Genomic DNA, 20,844 nt, shown 5'->3' with positions numbered 1-20,844 from the left:
TTATTGGTTTAATTATTAGTTTATTTTCTGTTTTATTACTACCCTTTGATGTTACTGGTTATTACAAAGCTTCTATAAAGGCTGTTAATTACTCATGCCATTCAGAGATCTAGCGAAGTATGATTTAAGGCAGCACATACATTGCTTGATGAAGAGGAGATCGTAAATTCTTTTTCACTCATTAAAGAAAAGAGAACTTTTTACAGAACAATTTCATAATGGTGAAATGAATAACAAGTCTGCTTTGGGACTGTCTGAGGGAACATAAAGCCGAGGAAAGGAGGGAGGTAAATTTTCCAAGCACCACTATCTGATGGCTATGGAGGAATAGCTGGGTAAGAACACTACAAGATGCTTTTGCAGTTGAGCACCCCTGTCGGAGACTGAGGTCTGGTATGCTGAAAGAGCGACACTCAAGTAACTTTCAAATGAACTTCATATTCTCACTGTAAGAAGGCAGAGAATGGTGTCCAACCTCCATCCTCAGCAGGAGAATTACTGTTGCACACTGTGTGGAGTTACATCTCTTTCAGAAGAAAGGTGGCAGGTAATAGGGAGTGTTCCTGAGGCCCTGCAAACTGGAAAAATGCATCATTTGTGCCAAGGAGAAAGATTAAAAAGCTTATCATACATCCAGTTACAGTACTTTCTAATGCTGAATGGTGCTTGCTAAGTTACTAGCTTTCTCTTGTGAGAAAGTCAATAGTCTACAATGGTCATCACACCACTATAAGAAGATCCAGTATCACCATGTGCCAAAATTTGGAAATGTTGATTTTCACTGGCTTCTAAACAGATGAAAAGTAGACAGCAGCTATAAGCATGTCCAGATTTAAAATATTATTTCAAAATCTGCCTATGAGTTTTGGAAAAGGTATTACATCTCAGTGGAAGAATTAATAAAAAGCTTTTTTGATGTTCTAACGTAATGCAGACTGACACTGGAAACTTGAGAGCCAAGTGTCAGGCTCTCAAATGAAAGAGGTCAAATTTAGGAAGCTGAGTAAATGCGAAAGACTGAAAACAGTGGGAGCTGCAGGCTTTCAGCAGCTCTCTAAAGCAGACTCTTAATATTTAGAAACTGAACTGAAAACTTAGTATTAGTCCAGATGTTAAAGATAAAAAGCATTACGATGCTCAGTCCATCAAATTCCAATTCCAGATCTATTCCAAAGTCTATGCGCCTTCACAAATCCACTACAAATACAGCCTTCAGCTCTTGGCAGTAAAACAGCACCACAGAGTCCAACTCTGAAAAAATGAAATCTCTCATATCCCTTAACACAGACCAAAAGGAAGACTGTGCATCTCAGTGCTACCAGATTATCAGGGTTGGTGCTGACAAAGTTGCTAACTCCTTAGAAGAAAATTATTCAGGGTACACCCTATTCTTGCAACTCCATCTCATAATCTGAAGGTGTTCTCACTGACACAACCCCACCGAAATTGCACTGAGAGCAACTCTCTCAGCTCCAGATTCATTTACATTGTCATAAGCTAAAAGCAACACTTCACAACTTCTCAGATTAAGAACTGGCCAAACCAGTTCAGTGTGTTGTGACTACACACTCCACCTAACGAGCAACTTTGGCATCTTCGCTTCGGGGTGGACTGAAATACAGCTTGCATATAGTGAATATGCTCTAGTCGTTCAGTATAGGGAAGATACAGGTGTGTGTTACAGACCTGGTTTCATTCAAATGCTGGGAATCCTAGAGTCATCATAACACTGAGTCAGCTTTTAGCCTTTCCTGTTGCTGGGGGGTGCAACCGCTGGATTCCTAAAATTAGATGACAATGCAAGAGGAAGAAGTACTCAACTCATTTGCATTGCATTTCTCAAAAAGTTTATTTCATACTAGACACTATCACCTCTGACACAGTACCTGTATGACGGGCTTTGACCCAAAGCTCTACCCTTACTGTTTTACTTGGTGTCAGTGTGTTGACAGTAGGTAGCAGTATTCAGCACCCCTTTTTACAGGCTATTGGAATGAAACTCTGCTTCCATTTCAGCTGACATGCAGAAAGCAGCTCCAGAGCTATCAGCTTGTCGGACATTGATTCTTGAATGTCAGTCAATACATACAAACTTAATTCAGAAACGACCAAGATACTGCTTCTTGCATCCAAACACCGTTTAAAGCCATTAGATATACCTGCTATTCCCTTTGATAGAAATCAAATTGCTCCCACTCTCACGTAGAGTCTGAAGGTCATACTTCACCTTTAGAAAAGCACGCAATCTGTATTTTAAAAGTTCTACAGTATATTTTATGGAACATAGCTGGTTTTGTTAATTTTTCAATTATGTTCCATACTAAGAAATTGGTATTACTTAATTTCTGCAGATTTTTGGGGGGGGGTTGCTATAATATTAAATTATCTGTTGCCTGAGGGATTTTCCATTTGGTAGACTGATGTAAAATCCTGATACACAAATCCTGTAAGACTACCAAATGCTATTGATACACATCATCAGACCTGGAGTTACTACAGTGGTTACCAGCTATACAATGAGTTGCTATTCAGGATGCTACCTAAGCTGGAAAGTTGTACCGTGCTTGTTGTTGAGCCCTGGAGGAGAGGCTGCCGTCTCCTCCACCCTTGACTCGCACGATCTCTACCGTTTACCCTTGTGAGAGAAGAGAGAAATCAGATTCTCACTGGAGTCTCACTTAGCGACATACTAAGATAAAACAGCCACAGCCCAGCTCACAAGCAAAAGTCTTTATTCACAGTTTGCAGAAGGACAAGGTAACAGAAACAAAAAGATGTTACACTGCAAGCGCCTGAGGGGGAGACAAGGGAACAACCTCCTAGCACGTTCCTGCTTTTGGGCTACAAAACACATGTAGATTTTCACGTGATCCTTTGCATGGCAGGAAAGCCGTACCTCTCTCATGACCTAAAGCCATCTCTGTCTTTCCCTGTCAGTGCTGTGACTGTGACATATGGTGACACTATGGAATATCCCCAGGAAATGCCTCTACACACTGATTTCCTTGCTTTTGATGCAAATTCTTCAAAAAGGTAGTTCACATTAGCTCATTCTGACCTTGGTAGTCAGGGACTTTGTGTAAATGCACTCTCTCTTCTTTCTTGATACAAACATACTGATACGATTGTCCTGCCTTGATCTTATTCCTCACTTCACATCAGCATTTGGTCCCTCTGAATCAGTGTATTCATGTTGCCTGAACCACTTAGCCAAAAAAAATATCTTGAACATATTTTAATCAATCTGTGTTTATAAAGAACGATCATTAAAACTGAGTGGAGCTAGGGCAGATGAGTGGGCAGGAGGGGTCAATGGGGTTGTGAGGAAGCTCTGGTTGGGAGGGATCTGCACATTTCAGGAACCGTGTGAAGCTTTAGAGATCAGATACATGGGCATGCATCTCCCTTAACCCATCCTTTCTCTACCAACCTCTGGGGGGTGAGATCCCACAGATACAGCACCAAGCAGTGACCCTCACCCATGGAGGTCTCATCATCCCTCACGCCCTGAGCTGTTACTGCCATTACTGGTATTCCAGTGCCTCCTGCGGCTGGCTGTGCACAAAACTGGGTCTCCCCCTCCTTGAGGTGCAACGATATTCAAGGTAGGTTGAAGTCAGAAATCTTCCTGTTTCTGGACGTAGACCAAAATGTGACATGTGAAACTTGATCACTGATAAAGCCTCAAAAAGAAGGCATCTGTCAAACAGGAACTTGCAAATTTCTGGCTGATTTAGGTACCTATAGGAAAATACATATTCTAAAAATAAGATTATTCTAAACCTACTTCTTTTTGTTAAGAATGTTTATCTAAATATTAATATGTTTCTTTAATGGCTCTCATAAATTTGAATACATCTTTGCTGAGATGGGCAATAAAAATATTGTTTTGTGGCATTCTCCTAATTTTTGAACTTGAAGTCATTTTATTGTGAACAAATAAAACTTTGGTCATGTGGCTTTTTAAAGTAAAGCAGGACTTAAAGTTTGTATATCTTTATAATCACAGTATCTTTGTCTTGATGTATGTATTACTTATATTCTGCCCTACATTTGTATCTGTGAGTAAATAACTGGGTTTGTGTGTCTGTAAAAAATAATTTAGCCTCCAAAATAGGTAAAGATTTTAAATATAGAAATAAGGCCAAAAGTACCCTCATCAAATTAAAACACTTTCAGAGCTCTTGCCTAATTGAGTGCCAATTAGGACAAATTTGCCTGTAGTAATGTCCTAGCTGAATCAACAAACATCATTAAGTACAAACAATTTCCAAATCTGTTCCATTTTCCCAGGCCCAATGCGTTCTTCCAGCGTAGCTGAAGAGCATGATTTCCCCTAATCACAATGGATTAACATAAGCATAGGTTTAGACTGCATCATTTAACAATCAATTTATTAAAGATGTATCTCTTGTTCTGCCATGGAAATGAAAGCCATTACCAACTCCTGTGTTAATTTTGCAACAGATCACAGTGGAGATCCCTGTAACCCGTTAGCGTAATGGGGGATTTCCAGTGTTCCTCTTTCCACTCTACAAGTCAGTAAGAACATATCACTTCTTGTTAAATAGACCACCAAAGGATTTTGATAGCTGCAAGCTACAACTGCTCTTATTTGTTTATTTAGAATGATGCAGGAACCAGTGCTAAAGATTAGTCACATTAATATTGATGATAACATGCGAAGAAAAGGCATGTATTTGGTCTACAACCACAGATGGCTACATTTATTTGTGAAAGCTGCAGAGCACAATTAAACAAAGATGTGGCTGTCATAACTAGCAAAATGCAAAAATACCAGGAGTTTTTATCAAAGAAATCAGCATACGTGAAGTCAAATTCAGATGACAAGGTGAGGGCACGCGAGAAGCTACAAAGCACGAGCAGTCGTGCTTTCCAGTCTCACAGAAGCAGAAATGCAGACATACAAAGCAACCAAATCCCATCAGCTGCACTTGTTGTCTTCTGCTTAAATTACCGAACCATTGAACACTGCTGCAAAGATCCTATTTATGGGTTCAGTGCCTGCTTTCAGACTGTGCCTTGCACAGATCATATTAAGTTGGCTAAAAGAAGACAAATAAAAAAGTACAAAAAGCAACTTTCTGTGCCAGGGTTACCCGAGCTGCCGACCCCACATGCATTGGAAAGAAGCAGGTGTTAGACTACATAGTCTCAGATTTACTCTTACTCCACGTGCATTGGTGATTTTCCCTCCACAGGTGGTTAACAGCGTTTTGGAACAGAATGCCTCCTTTCTCCTCTTCTAATATTATACCCACAGAAAATTGCTTATAAAATAAATGGGTGTACATTTAATGCTGTAATGTGATAGTACATGGCTGAAAAATTAAAGTCACAGTCAACTGCCTGAACTCTGGAAAAACAACGTGATGGACAAACTTAGCTGTTGGGGCTACAGAGGAGAAGAGTGGAGAGGGATGTGATGATAGTCAATAGACATGTGAAAGGTAGTTGCAAAAAAGGAGGAAATGATCAGGTCTTGATGCTCGTGGTGACTTCAGAAGTAATCAGAAACATGAATTATTCAGGTTAGCCTTTGGGAACACCATTGTCAAGATAAAGGGAGTCATGCACTGGAATGCTGTCAGGAGACAGTCTCTAATACTAGATGTATTAAGACTAAATGTGATATAAGTGTCTTGATTAGACTTTGGCCGAAGGGTTGGATTGCATGGGTAACTTTAGCTTATGATGGAAAATGAATACCAACAAAAAGTCACTCCTTTAAACCATCAGGAAATCCAAGCCATTTGAAGAAAAAGAACCAGCCAATCTCCTGAAATCGATATAGTGAAATTCAGTGTGAGACACTGACCCTTGATCAATACAGTAGTTTGGTACAGCCGTACAGGGCAAACCAAAAAGTAGGTGGGTTTGATTAACAGAGAACAGAGGAAGAAGAGCATGTTGAACTACAGAGAATTTTCACTGGGAACAGAGGACCAACAGCACCAGACAGCTTTTGAAACATTTCTGATAGGCACCAGAGTAAAGGCTTCATTATCTCATCAACTCCTCCAGACTAGTTGCAGTAGTTTATGATGCTTGTGCTTATCTTAGAAAGCAATATCAGCATATCAGGCTGAATTCTTGCACCATACCCCCAGGTCTGTCACTAACAATTCTGAAAGATGGCAATAAAAGTCTTTGTGGTGAGTTCATTAGTTTCATGGTGCTCTGGAAATGTGAAGTGCAGTACAAATACTGAATATGAGTGAATAAGTCGAAATCCTGAGAAAGGACCACAAGGAGGAAAGAATACAATTTATAATAAAAGGGAAGCCCTACAAATACTAAGAAAGAGGAAACACGACGGATGGTGCAGGAGTGAGCTAAGATGATCATTCTACTCTTCCCTCCCCTAAAATGGCAAGCTGGGGGAGGTACACTCTGAGTTAGTCATCTTCTGGCCAGTTAAGGCCCCTAAAGCCCTTTGAGAAACAGCCATAGCAGTCCTTTCCCTGAGAAGTCTTGCACACAAAGAGCTGAACACTCAAATGGGCAAGAAAGGCACAGTATGAGGCAATATTTTTGTTTCACTTTCACAAGTAAACTTAACTTTTCACAGGCCTAGCAAGTCTGGGCTCAGAGGCTAATATAAATAACCCAACAAGTTCAGTACAAGTCAGAGAGATGCTAGCTGCTGGAGGGCTGCTGCATGGCAGAAGGCTTACTGGGAAAGGGTCAGGGATGTGTGATTTACAGGGAATTCGCTTAAAAGCACAGAAGGCAAGTGAGAAAACTTCATTAGTTCTCCATCGCTTGTGCTCGGTGCTCTCTTTCTCTGGCTTGGTGACTTCAAGCTGATTCTTTTGAGGTGTATATGCCAGTCAACAAAGCACTAAGGGCAAATCTTAAAAGCATCTGAAAAGCAGTAGGACTACCAAAACCAGTGGAAACTGCAGCAGAAGACAATCTTACCAGTGTGACAGAGCAGCCGTCCTGGAGGTTGCAGAGGCTCATGATTTTACAGTGGAAGCCATCAACCAGGAAGACTGCAAGACTTAGCCAGGCAGGGAATCGTGCTAAGGGACTCTGGCATGCACAGAGGCTTCTGTTTTGCGTTGAACACAGAAGCAAAATAAAACCTGCAAGAAGCATGAAACAAGACATTTTTCGCCTTCAAAGAGGTATAGGTTTCTTTTAACTCCTGGCGCTAGCCTCTGAAACAACAGGTAAAACTGCAACCACAGGAACTTCTGAGAAATAATACCTGCAGGCAAGTCCCTCAGAACTGTCATCCTCCCCTACCCCCCGAGCCTGTGGAAGAGAGGAATCTTTCAGCATGAGATAAGAGTCAGCAAATTAAAACTCTCACGGACCAAAGGAAAATAAAGCAAAGTCTACCATGGGACTTGCATTAAGCCTTTTTTTCCTCTTGTTATCAGAGGAACTAGCTTGAATATCTATAGTGATTATAATTGTTATGCTACCATGTAGAAAGAAAAGGTTTTGCAGTGAAATCATAGCCTAAGCCACTTAGTGATTAGCAGCTCAAAAATGGCACTTTCAACTTCATCCAGATATTCAATGGCATCACTGCAACGTGTCTTGTAATTGACCCAGACCATCTTATAAGAACACATAATTCAGATTGAAAGTGTTTCCTTAAAAAAACACAATGAAGTCCAGGAACAAATCCGTTGCAGGGCTAGTGGGACTGTAACCCTCATTCTTCCAATTAACACCACTCCCTTGCAATACATGAACTCCCGCATCCCCGATACTGTCCTGTGGGCAGTCTCTGCATTCAGGTCAGGGCTGGGTCTCTCCCTGCACTGGCCAAATCTCAGGGTGATAAAGGCATATATAGTAATCACCAGATCCACACCTAACAAAATAAACCAAGGGAATAATTTAAAAACCTATTTAGAAAAAGTTTATTAATAACCTCACTGCAAAGTGGCCTTTAGGGATATGAAACGGAATGATTGCACTGTGAAATCAAAGAGGTGATATTGATTTACATGTGGGTTCATTTTTTAGAATTTAATTTTAATTTCTTAAATCAGTTGCATCCTCTCTGTTGTGCTAGATCCAATAAACAATTAATTGTAATCAGATGTTTATTATTGTTACTCATGAAGCTTGAATACTGGGACACATCAAGACATATGTATCAAACTCACTTTTGGTTGCATACTTCAGCTGGCACTGCGCCAGCTCTCTAGGGTAGCTCAACTTATCATTACACTCTTAGTATCCCAGGGGGTTTTTAATCGTAATAATTTAACTTACCTACTCAAGCCAGAAACAGCTGTGAAATAATGATTTTTCTTATCAAAATCAAAAATAGAAGTGTATTTTTGCTATCATTCTGCTCTTTTTCTGTGTTACTAGAAGGATATAGATTATCTTTATTTTCACATCTGGAATTTACTGTAATAGAAAATCCTAATGAATTGTTCTCCTTGCTGCCAAAGAAAGCATCATATAATTAGTACTGCAATTGTTGCCGATTTTAGGACCATGCAGGCGTGAGAGAGAAGGTAAAGATAAGAGAGTGTGTTTTCAGATTACATCTGAGAAAACAAGAGTAATCGTCATATAAATGAGTGTATTTTTCTCAGTTGTCGGAGTTACAAGTCCCCATGTGTTAACAAATGGAAAATAACACATTCATTGCAGCCAATCTAAAATAATCCCAGTGTGAAGAAAGCCAGCAGCAGACCTGCCAAGACATGCAGTGTCTCAGTGTGACCACGCAGACTTCATTGGTCACAAGCGGAGAAGAGTGCACGATTACATTTAAATGATGATAGAGCTGCCAGCATTGCTATACCCGGGAGTCGCAGTTTATAGTACAAAATAGCAGAATATCACACCTGCACTTTGACAGGTGTTCACTTGAATGTTTGAAAGCTTATGAAGCTAAATCATTAAGCTGCTGGAAAAATGGTGCATGTCTTGAGTCTTGACATATGTAATAGCTTTTCTACCGTCTCTCTCTCGAATTCAGAGTAATTTGAAAAATTACGCGTCTTCTCTTGATCTTTAATATACTCATTTGTCCCATAATCTCATCACACTTGTATTTGTTGATTGAGGAAGCTCAATGGTATGAATTAAATGGTAATTGCTCACAGAACAGGACTTGCTAGAGAAAGTTTTCAGCTCGTTGAAATGCACAGATCTGTATCCCAGGAGTGTCTTACTAGAAACATCTTCGTTATGTTCATGGCTTAACTGTGTCTTACACTTTCCCAATTAATAAGATTTCATAACCCCTGAGGTTTATGTGCAAGCAAGATTTGTCGGTAAGTTTTGAATTCAGAATACTCAAGAAAAGTAACTACTTTGGCTAATAAATCCCTCAAGTAACAATTAGTGTTATCAATGTTCTATACATAGTTTATGATTCCAGTAAAATTGCCAAATGTCTTCTTTTATACATTCAGCCAGACAACACTTGTAACATTTAATTCCTAGGTACACGGAAATTTACCCTGCCTACTGAAAATGCAACCAACAGGGCTTTTTGCCAATTAAGGCTGTGTCCCTCACAGGAGTGACCAGTGCTCCTTGCTACCACACTGACAGCACCACAAGGCTTTCACCAAGTCAAACCCTCAAGGCTCATCCCAAGACACTAAAGCGAAGAGCAAACTGTTCCAGATGCAGACCCAGGAGATTTTAAAATGTAGGTAAAAGAAGAAAAAAAAAAAAGGATGAAAAAAAAGAAAAAGAAAGGAAAAACAGACCTTTTACATATTTTATTGCTTCTCTATATACTGTGTTCTAGGCTTCTTTATACTACCTCCGAGACTGTCACTGATACTGTGACCAGTCAGCTCAATTAGGGAAAGACTGACTTCATTTCTCCTCTTGTCTGAGGACAGCAAGGTTCGCACAGGATGTAACAGAAGCTAACAGTATGCTCGTCATTCAGGGAACAGTTAGGATATGGGGTTTTTTTGAAGTCTGATTATCCACCAGCTAAGTAGAACACTGCTCAGAAAGCCATAAAATGAAAGAACCTGATTTAAACCTATTTTGTCTTTATGTCCACACATCATACAGATTTATTCCATTTAATAGTTTGCTTAGTGGTTGTGTGAACTGAAATATTTCCTGGTGCACTGTGAACCTTAGACCTGAAGTTTGGAGTTGGTACAGACTCCATTCTGGCATTTATGAATATTTGAACTTGAGCAAGGTAAAGTGGTAAAGAGATCTTATACATCTGTCTGCAAATCCAGATTTTTATGTTTTTCCTGGATGGTAACTCAAATACCTCCAGCAGAATCAGTAATGCAGTATTAAGAGTAGAATCACAGAATGGTCTGGGTTGGAAAGGACCTTTAAAGGTCTTCTCGTTCCAATACCCCTGCCGTGGGCAGGGACATCTTTCGCTATATCAGGTTGCTCAAAGCCCCATCTGACGTGGGACTTTGAACAACCTGATCTGAGTTCGGAATTAGTAACAGAAAAATACACCATCCAAAACTTCTCTGTAGTAGACTCTGCAGCCCTTTGCTTAGACTAGAATTTATTAGAATGTGTCATAGCTTGAGTGAAACATTTTAGAAACTACTCAGTCAAGAACTGAGATAGTTTTAGTTTATATTAAAGCAATACTATCAAGGAAAAACAGCATGAGGTTTTTGCACCTGTGTTTGCAGCATTTCCTTGTTGTGCCTCACTCAGTTTGAATAGTGAACCTAGACTATTTGCTTTTCTATTTCACCTTTACTTTCAGTGATTTTTCCTTATTTTTTCTTTTTTTTTGGGGGGGGTGGGGGGGGGTGGGGGGGAAGGGTGTCCTTTTCCACTTAGCAGTGTGACACCAGGAGTCCAAAATTCTGGGAGACTGTTTAAACCAAAGACAAGTGCGCTAACCCTCTCAGTAGTAAAAGCATTTCTATTCAGGTTAGGTTTTTTTGGTTGGTTGGTTTGTTTTTAAACCCTGCTTTTTCTTGAAAAAAATCCTACCCATCTGTGGCTTAAATTGATTGACAGTCCTCTGAAAATTGTCATTTATGACAGTGTAGCTGATGAGCCAGTTGATATCCTTCAGGTTTTCTGGGTTTTACTCCAATATCACGGTTGTATGCGCCTCTTAATTAACTTCAGCTTTATAAAAACTCCTAGTGACACAGTTTAAGACATACTAGATGCACCTGAAGGGGGAAAATAAACAAACAAGAGAAGCTGTCATACAATGTTCTGAATGCCAGTTTTGTAGACTTAGCAGCAGATTCTTGTTTATCAGCTGAGGATTGCAATGCCACTTTTGTTATTAGCCCTATTTTAGAGATAATAAAAATGGGCAAAATAAAATGAAACCAAATAACTAGTAAATAATTTTTTTTCCTATTTGTATTAATTTATATATATTGACCAGATACAGTGCAGAATAGATTTTGAAGATAAAAATGAAATTCCTGAATATTCAGGCCTTTGAGTCTACTGTACGTTATCTTTTGAGGCATCTCATTCCCAGATAAGAAAACAGACCTGGATCTCTTGGGCAGGAAAAACACAAGCAAAGTACAATTGGTTCTTTGACTAAAAACATACATTGCTCCAGGTTTCTAGATATCTTTTGTCCATGTCTCTTGAGAGCCAATAAATACTCGTGGAACAGTATTGTATTCATTTGCTTAACTTGTAATTGAAAATATATTTTGGAGATTTATAGTGTGATCTTGGGAACTTCAGCTGGCCTCCTGGTATGCAAATAGAAGTGTAACATACTTCATGTAGCAGCCAAAACTGTCACTAAAAGAAGCTCTGCTGTATCCTGACTGTTGTTCAACAGCAACAGAAAAGGACGATGACATCTGCTCTCCTCACTGGTACTTTTTTGCAGGGTTACTTTTTAAAATCCTTTCTCCCCCAGTAATCCATGAAAATGTGAGTCAGAGGCAAATTTTAAAATATGCCGATTTTTGACTCTGGAAAGAGTTAAGATGAGAATAGAGAGATACTTCTCTGTGCCCCATAGTCCATTTCTGCCCTCCAGTTCCATGCTGAGGATGCCACCCCCACAACTAACTAAAGGTCTGTTCATACTAATGTTTCTCTTTTCCTGTCCTTGTTTCACTTTCCTGTCCTCAGTTATCACTTTGGTCATCACTATTCAATCTGCAAACACTTGGCCTAAAAAAGAAATCAATTGACTATGTTCCATCCCTTAGTCCTGAAGTATTGTAGTGGCACCCATCCTCCAAAAAGTCTTGATAATTCAGCATTTTTCCATGTAGGCATAATTTAGGAATTAGTTACTTATTGAGATGTGGGGTGTGACACCTCAGGCAAAATATTGTACAAGGACCAGACAGAAACATCCTTGAAAACAAATTCAGAACTCATTGGCTTCAAGCTGTCACATAAAGGAGACTTTCTCACAAGCTCACCTAGTTTTCAAATAAGTACATTAGCTTACTCAGCCTCTCAATAGTGTCACACAGGAGAGCTCACGTGAGCAAACATGATGTGTGTTTTGCTTAAAGGAAGATCTGACAAAAATGCTTTAAAGGAAATAAATTCTAATTAGCAGATCTGGGATGAACAAAATTGTAAGACTTCCTTTTCCCACATTTCCTTCAGTTAAAAAAAAGCCAAACAAAAAACCAAAACCCAGAAAACTACTAAAAAAAAATACATGAACAATAAATTAAATACACATTTTTTTATATAGGTTGCTTTTACCACTGAAGACTGCAAGAATGCAGCATGACCACGGAAGATGTTTTGACCCTATTTCTTTAAAGGTTTTCTTATGTGTCTGCAAATCTTTTGAATCACAAACTTGCATTGCAAACCATTTATATGGTCTCAGCAGAAGAGAATTTTACATTTTTTAAAACTCCAATTCTGACTAGACTATAAGGAAACAGAGAGTACATTGAAGTAGCCTTCTCGTTACCGTGCTTCTGAAAGTTGCAAATATGTTCCTTTTTGTAAGACGTTATGCTATTAATGATATGTGTCCTGTATGCACAGATGCACTTTTATATTTCCTCAGAAAAATTCTATGTCCCTTCTGAAAATTTCCCACAGATTTTTAACATACACTGTAATTGCTCTGTGGAGCATTCGCAGTAGCCTGACAGACTGTGATGGCACTGGTGAAACCCTTACAATATATTGGCTTAATAATCTTTGGATTTGAGAGATAGTCAAATAATCTAACAAGATTGCTAACAGTCATCCTAGGAATTTGGACTAGAAAAAACAATTATTTGGTGAAATAAGTATTGTCTATTTGTGGTGTTGACTTTTTAAATTAAGTTGCTTTTTTCATTCTGTGCTCAGAAGCCACTATCAGTTATTCATGTACCCGCGATGATAATTATATATGCATATACATATTTTAAATATTAATATAAAAGCATTAAGAAAAAAAAAAAAAGAAAATATGCAGATTCCAGCTATAGTCAGGTCATTCTCAAAGGTAGCCATTTTTCAGGATGTATGTAATTATAAAGAATGTACTGACACTAAGAGAAATAGGCCAAAATTCTTTATAAGTAAAATACAGTCTCATTTCTTCTTATCAATTCTGGCTGAAGTGGCTCCCACAAACTGACTGAGATGCCATCAAACGTTTACATTTTTTGAAATGGTAATTGTAATGTTCAATTAACTGCAAATCTCTTTTTAATATTTCCAAAATGTCTTGCACTAAAAGATTGCATTAAAACATTCTTAAACCACAAATTTAGTATTTTTTTTCCCTGGGAAATATTACTTAAATAATAGTAAAAAGTCCTCCTTAGTATAAAAACAGAGAATTTCATACCAGGTCTGAACCAACCTTTTCTTTTTGAATCAAACTCCATAAATACATTTTTCTGTAAATTCATTTTAGTTTGACACTTGGGTTTTTTGCCACCTTTTGCACATGCAGAAACTACTGACCTGACTCAAAAGGCTTGAAAGTCAAGGACAGAGTTGTTTTCTGAGTTAGTTTGTTCAAGGTGCAGCCAGATGGCAAAAGGGTAAGACTCTGTATAAGCTGCTGAGATACTGAAGCAATCCACTGTTTCAGGAGATAAACTTTTTAAATTTACAAAAATTTTCTTAAGGGACCATTGAAACAAGCGTAAACCCCACGAGCTAATATCCACAACGTCCCGAACATATATATTTAAAAAAGATGCTACTAGCTAGCTTCGCAAACCGGTTTTTATTTTTCTTACGGACTGGTCTTTCCTATTAGTGTTTACATTTAGTAACAACAACATGACACTGCGTCCAGTGAAGGAATCTGTGTAATTGGGTGGAAAGTATTGATAATGAAACCTTATTCCAATTAGGCAGATACAGCGCAGCACTTACTGGATCAGCAAAATGTGTTCAGGAACATCTCAAGGACACTTGGCACCCTGAAGCACACATGCATAGTCTCATACATACAGGAATTTCCTCCCTCACAAAAATTTAGCCTTTCTAATGAAATGAAAGACAACTTTGAATTAACAATAAATTAAATCTAAATATAAAAGGAATTCACGAAATGACAATATCAAGATTCCTATAATCTTATTTGTTCAAGTTGCACACAAAGAAATATTTTCTATTTATACTTTATTAAATATCTATCTAAATAATCTGGTTGTGATAAAAACATGCCATAGAACACAAAGGATGACAAAGATGTAGCTTTTGGAAATTCAATGAGTGCATTCCTTAAGTTTTTAACATCAATATTTTAATATTTCATGAAATTTAATACCATTTAATCTCCTTGAAAGAAAGAGAAAAAACAAAACATTAAAGATTGGTTAGCATCTAAACTTTCTGAATTTGGAACTTTTGCATTAGTAGCTCAGGATGATGGGGTTAATACACAGAGATTTTAGAAATTCATAAAACTCTCTTTTAATAATATCACAAGTTTTCAAACAACACCTCCAAGCATCAGTTTGAAATCTTCCCATAGCCATATTTATATCATATCCAGAACTGTGCTATTAATAACCATACTTCAGTACTAAGTAAGCTTCAAACATTTAATAGTAGTGTGAAAAATATACACTTCTAGTTTCCTGAAGCTAACTTCCATCAAAAACTCCCCTCAGGGAGTAAGTCTGACCCAGCAAAACCCAAACCTTTGACAGACCTTCAAGCAAAACAATTCTCTCTCCAATAAAATTATAATTTCTCAAACACTATATAGGAGAGACCAAACTTTCTGATCATAAATCGCCTTTGAAAATCACATTGTGAAGAGCTACAAACTTGTTATACAACATGCCATATGTGTTGGAAAAATGAAGGGAAGAGGAGGGGCTGTGAGAGATGCTCACAGGTGAGCTGTGACAGTGATTTCCTGGGGGACTACTAATACCGATGAGGAATGACACCACCTGGACCTGCTGGTGACTCCGTGGTGACCTGGCAATACTGGCTTCAGAAGCCCCTCCAGCCTGTCTGCCATGGATGCTGTGCTCTGGATTGGATGGAAGACTGCATTACTCCTAGGACAGCACAGCCTTACAATAAGTCACATAATACGGTCATAGCACGTGAGCTCCATGACTGGTGTATGACCGGCAAGTGGCTCTAGGAGCTGCAGGTTGGCCACTGCTGCCTGTGGCAGCTACCGAGTTTGTCTACATCAAACTGGAAGGGTCATTGTGAACCTTTGTACAGCCTTTTTTTCGCTTATGCTGATAGAGAAATTGTCTCTAGAATATTTCTTACCAAACTGAAATGGTAAATGCCTCTGAACATGATTTTGAGGTACTTCTGGAGTTACCTCTGCACCAAAAAACATCAGCATGTAGCACTGATAGCAACATTTGTATTCTTGGTCAGAACAGCACGCGTGAGTGCAGACTGCAGAAAGTATCAGCCCCAACTTGCTTCCCCTCTTCTCTCCTGGCATGCATTCAAGCCTGGGAACCCTACTGTATGTATTTGACCTATCAAAATACTTTAATAAAAGCAAATTATAAAGGTTGTTCCATTCCCACACAGTTCTGCTGAGCTCCAAACGTTGAGGGCACAGCTGTTTGCTACCACATCTCCCTCCTGGAGATCCTCCCCACCAAAGAGGCCATAAATGACACACAGTGGCCAGCCCCCCCAAACTGGAAAGCTGTGAGAAGGGCCTGCAGCCAGCCAGGGGAATGGCAACAGCTGACCCAACTAGATATGATGGTGCAGAGGGGAGGGCGGCTCTGGGACAAACCAAAGTTTCATCTCTAGCTCACTTAGATAAGACTCAAAGTTAGGCAGGGATGAAGTCTAGATGGGTCAGTCTCAGACACAGACCACTTCCCTGTCTTTTGATCAAGGGATGGTAGAGTCGGTATTTACCAATAATTTGTGCTTAGCCAGCATCTGAGATGCAACAATATTTTCCTGTACTCAGAACATAACTGTAGTAGCAAGTCTGACTGAGAAATCAAGTTGTATCTACGAGGTACTGCAGACTCAAATAACTGTTATTTTGACAGACTGGCCCAGCTTCTCATCTCATTTCTTGAGAGAAATGCTGTATTATTTCATAAAAGAACTCCCGCAATACCCATTTAAGTCAAAGTAAGATCATAATGCGGACTTGCAGTCAAGGATGATCATAATTTCTCTCTCAAAAAATTCTGGGTTATGTGTTCATCTTGAGAAATGTGCCAGTGTTGGGGTCAAAATTTCAAAGTTAGCAGTTTGCGAGGGAGTATTTATTTCTTTATTCTTGATGTACTAACAGAATTAAAACTCAGCTTTCGACATTTTCAAAGGTGGACATAAATGTATTTTATTTCTGCCTTTACAACATAAAGGAATGGGTGCGATGCTATCAAACTGTAAGCATATGCAGTGAGCGCAATACTAGCCTGTGCTTTTCCTGGTGACTTTCAACTGATTGAGGAATTAGGTCAGAAGAAACGTGCCTCTGTCCTCTGCATCCAAGAGAAAAGAGATGTGATACCTAATATTGCTCCAAATTCCTTCAACCATTTAAATCTTTAACTCTTTTGAATTTTGATAAGAATTATGTGCACACGGCAGTAATAAGTAGAAATCTGCATTAGATTTCCATTAGCTGTAATTACCTCATAAGACCTAGAATCTTACTAAGATAGATACTCTTTCATATCACAAATGAGCAAACCTGGGAAGGCTCAGAAGTTCATGATGCTTAACCCACCCCAGAGATGGTCTCGTACTAGAGGCACAAACATTGGAAAAAACATCGAGTTTTGCTCATGTAGGACTGAGCTATTAAACTGAAAAACTGGACTACAAGTCTTCCAGGAACAGACTACTAGAAAGTGATGTTTTTGTTATTTCCTGCCGGGCCAGGAGTACTACAAAGAATAAGACGAATAAGCAGAAATAGTACAAAACCACAAGGACCGGCTGGTCTTTGAACATTGCACACAGGTGCACAGGACAAGCCAACAGTGCAGTCTGTACCTTGCGGGGGGAAGGCCAGCCAAAATGGAATACGGTAGCCTGGATTCCAGTGTGCGTTTTGCATGAGACTGAGGTTTTCTTGTGTATCCAGAACAGATTTATCCATCTGTTCTTTACCTAAAAATTGAGCAAATTCTGATTGCCATGTTCTACGTGGGAACTCAATAACAGCTCTGCAAGCATTTTCTAAGATGACATGCTATGTATTGCATAGCTCCATTCTCATGAAACATTTGTAAGCTGTGCACAGAAAATACATCTTGAGAAAATATCCAGGTTCCTTCAAAAGAAAACAGAACAATTTCACTTCTACTCTGTGACCGCCATTGTTAGAATATCGTGTGCCAAGTTTGGCAGCTACCAGTTCGTTGCTAATGTTTACGGTACTAAAAGCCAGATCTGCTACTACTAGTGGTCAGCAGCAGGGTTCCCAAGGTCCGTAAGATCCATATTTTAAGTCTTGATGGCAAAAGATAAAGCTAAGACTGCAAACGTTATATCAGAAAAGCAACAGAGCTAAAGAAAGAGAATAAATCTTTTCTTTTTTAAAAATCTTTCCCTAAAACAAGTTGAGTTCGCGTATCAAGAATATTTTACAATCGTAACAAATACCATATGGTTAGCTAATATCTGACATGCACTAACATTTTAGCACTATCATTTATGCTTTGCAGTATACTTTAAGCAGGTGATTTGATCCACCCTAGTTTTTATTTGTCCTACTTGTGACTGTATTCATTTTTTATCAATTAGTAAGCCTTGCACACATTTGTACAGTCCTAAGGATGAGTCCTAGCATATCTGATCTTGTTCTGTCAGAACAAGTCAAAGTAGCAAATAAACATGAACTTGTCTCTAGCTGTTTATCCTTTGTCTACAGAAGCTGTACCTCTCGCTTCTACTGTCCCTGGAGCACGCGACGCAGCCTGTCACTTGGCCTGGTATTTGCTGGCGTGACTTTTTTCCTAATTCCCCACTGCAGAGCTGGGATCAGCAAACAGGGGAATGCCCTGAGCACCCTGGAGCTGTGACCTCTGAGAAGGGACATCGCAATGAGCTCCCCTCGTATCAACTGGAGCATTTCTGCCCCTGGGTCCTGAATTAGTTGTAAGACCTCCCTGCACACCACGCTGCCCTACTGCCTCACGTTACTAACTTGCGAGGCAGTCAGGCTTGTCTGAAAACTCCCAATTTTTTGGAAAACCAGTCTGAGACCAGATTAGTGACAGCACAATCTCCTAAAGGGAGCAGCAGAAACTAAGTATGGACTACAGCTAGGATGGCCCCCGCTGGAAATCTTGTCCGGAATACTTGATATGTATAAAGTACACGATCTCATGGCCAGGGACGTTAATCCCCGTCTGTCAGGACGAAGCAGTGCCTGCTATCAAGTTGGCTGGCCTCGTGCCCCGGAGCACAGGTGCCCGGCAGTAACAAGTTTGTGGCCAGCCTGCAAAACACAGCGAGCAGCATTGCTTCTGCAGGAAGTTCTGCTTGCATGCCAGCGCTGAAAAACCAGCCAGAGAGAAGCTAAGATAAAGTAAATACTACAGGAGATAGTGTAAATTCTTCATTCTCAGAAAAGTTAGACAATGGTTGTGGGTTCTTAAACCTCAAAAAGGATGGCAAGTACTGGCTTTTACCAAGAAACACCAGCTTTTATTTAAATACACACACCAGCAACCTGTGAAATGGGTTAGGGACAAAACTACCATCTGGCTGCAGGCAATCCCTGAGTTTGCCCTTGCGTGCCTGGGCTGTCAGCAGGGGCTGCATGTGCACCCTTCCTCTGCTCCAGCAGAACAGCACACCAAAGCAGACTCGTTAGCAACATCAGTGGGACAACTACATACATGCCTGCCACTTTTGGGGAGTTCAAGCACTGTTAGTAACACCATCAGTGTATCACTTCTTCAGAGCTGGTTCTCCCTATGGTTTGAAAATACCCTAATTGGGACCAATTTTATGGCAATGTTACTTTACTAATTATTAATTTCTTTCCCTAAAGTTTCTTTACCTGTCAGAAACTACTAACTATGTCATTATTCCCTACCTGTAAAAATATCTATATTTTAATGATTGTAGGGCAGATTACAGTGAAATGGTTTTTGGCTAGTCTAGAGCACTGAAACAACGGTGGTGTTTTACAGTGAAATCCATTCTGCTACAAATAAAGCAGGTATTAAAAAAAAAAACCAGCGTCTCAGACTTTCTGCCAGTAACTGACCATCTCTGCTAAATTTTGTAGTACAGACTTTAACGTTCCTCTCTACACATGCAGGTTATTCCTTTTGGGCTGTGTTCTTAGAGACAGTCTATCATGGGACCGCATCCAGGGTCTACGATTTCAAGTTAGTTACTGTATGATTACCTGCATGAACTTACAAGAATTACTTTATCTTTCCCAGTGGCTTTTTTTTTTTTCTATTTTTTTTCTCCCCACTTCCCATTTATTAGAGATTGTGAATATAACATATAAGCAAGGTGTTTAGCCTTGTTTTAACTTTACCACAACTATGTTTACTGTGGATCCACATGGCAATTTGTTTTGTAAATACACATTTCTGTTGAGCACCAGAATGTTTCCTATGACTTAGTATCCTGTATACCAAGGTAGCACAGAAATAGCCTTGTTTCTGAAATCTCAGAATTACCTCTTGCTGAAACACGTGCCGTGTTTTCAGCTCAGGGTGCTAAATATCTCTTTTAAGATGTTGACAAAGTAGGAGTATTAACAGAGACAAACCTTCCTTTAAAGTCCTGCCTGTTTTCACAGGTGCTTTCCTGCAAAAGTAACTTTATTTTTCCCCCTTCCATGAAATTTCCTGATCTTTGTTTTAACACCTCTCCAGAGCTTTGAGGGTCACAGGACCACACTATTGAGCTTCCCCACAATAATTCTAGGAATAGCTCCAACATATGAATCATTATCTCCTGCCTTGATCATCAGATGCTTATACAGCCTGTGTTATGCCCCATCTGGATAACTCTAATTCATACATTGGGGGGCCTTCCTGCTATTTCCCTGGAGCCGCCTGTAGCTTGTGCACAACTCTGTTGCCAATACAGTAACCAGAGCCAAAATCTCAGTGTGAACTCGGCACTGAAAGAGGTTCATTGCCTTGTAATGAAGTAGAGGATCCAGTTCTAAGTCTCATGCGGTGTTGCCCTACCACATACACGAAAGCTGGTTTGTTCACGTTCCCTATGGCTTTTCCATCACTCTAGGTGAGGAAATGCAGGCTCCTTTACCGGTCAGAGCTACAAAACAGATATTATTACTCCTTGTTGTTGTTTCCCAAACTTACTGTCTAGCCTTGTTAATACTGCCTGAACACCTATGCCTTGCTGTTCCACAATGTGGGTCTGATTTCAGCCTTATGCTTCATGGAGCACTGATTTATTCAGGCGCAGGGGGCTACAAGAGGGCAGGAACACGTGCTCCTT

The sequence above is a fragment of the Platalea leucorodia genome (genome assembly GCF_965183815.1).
Source record: "Platalea leucorodia genome assembly, chromosome: 5".
Taxonomy (NCBI): Eukaryota; Metazoa; Chordata; class Aves; order Pelecaniformes; family Threskiornithidae; genus Platalea; species Platalea leucorodia.
Note: the sequence above shows the minus strand (reverse complement) of the source record.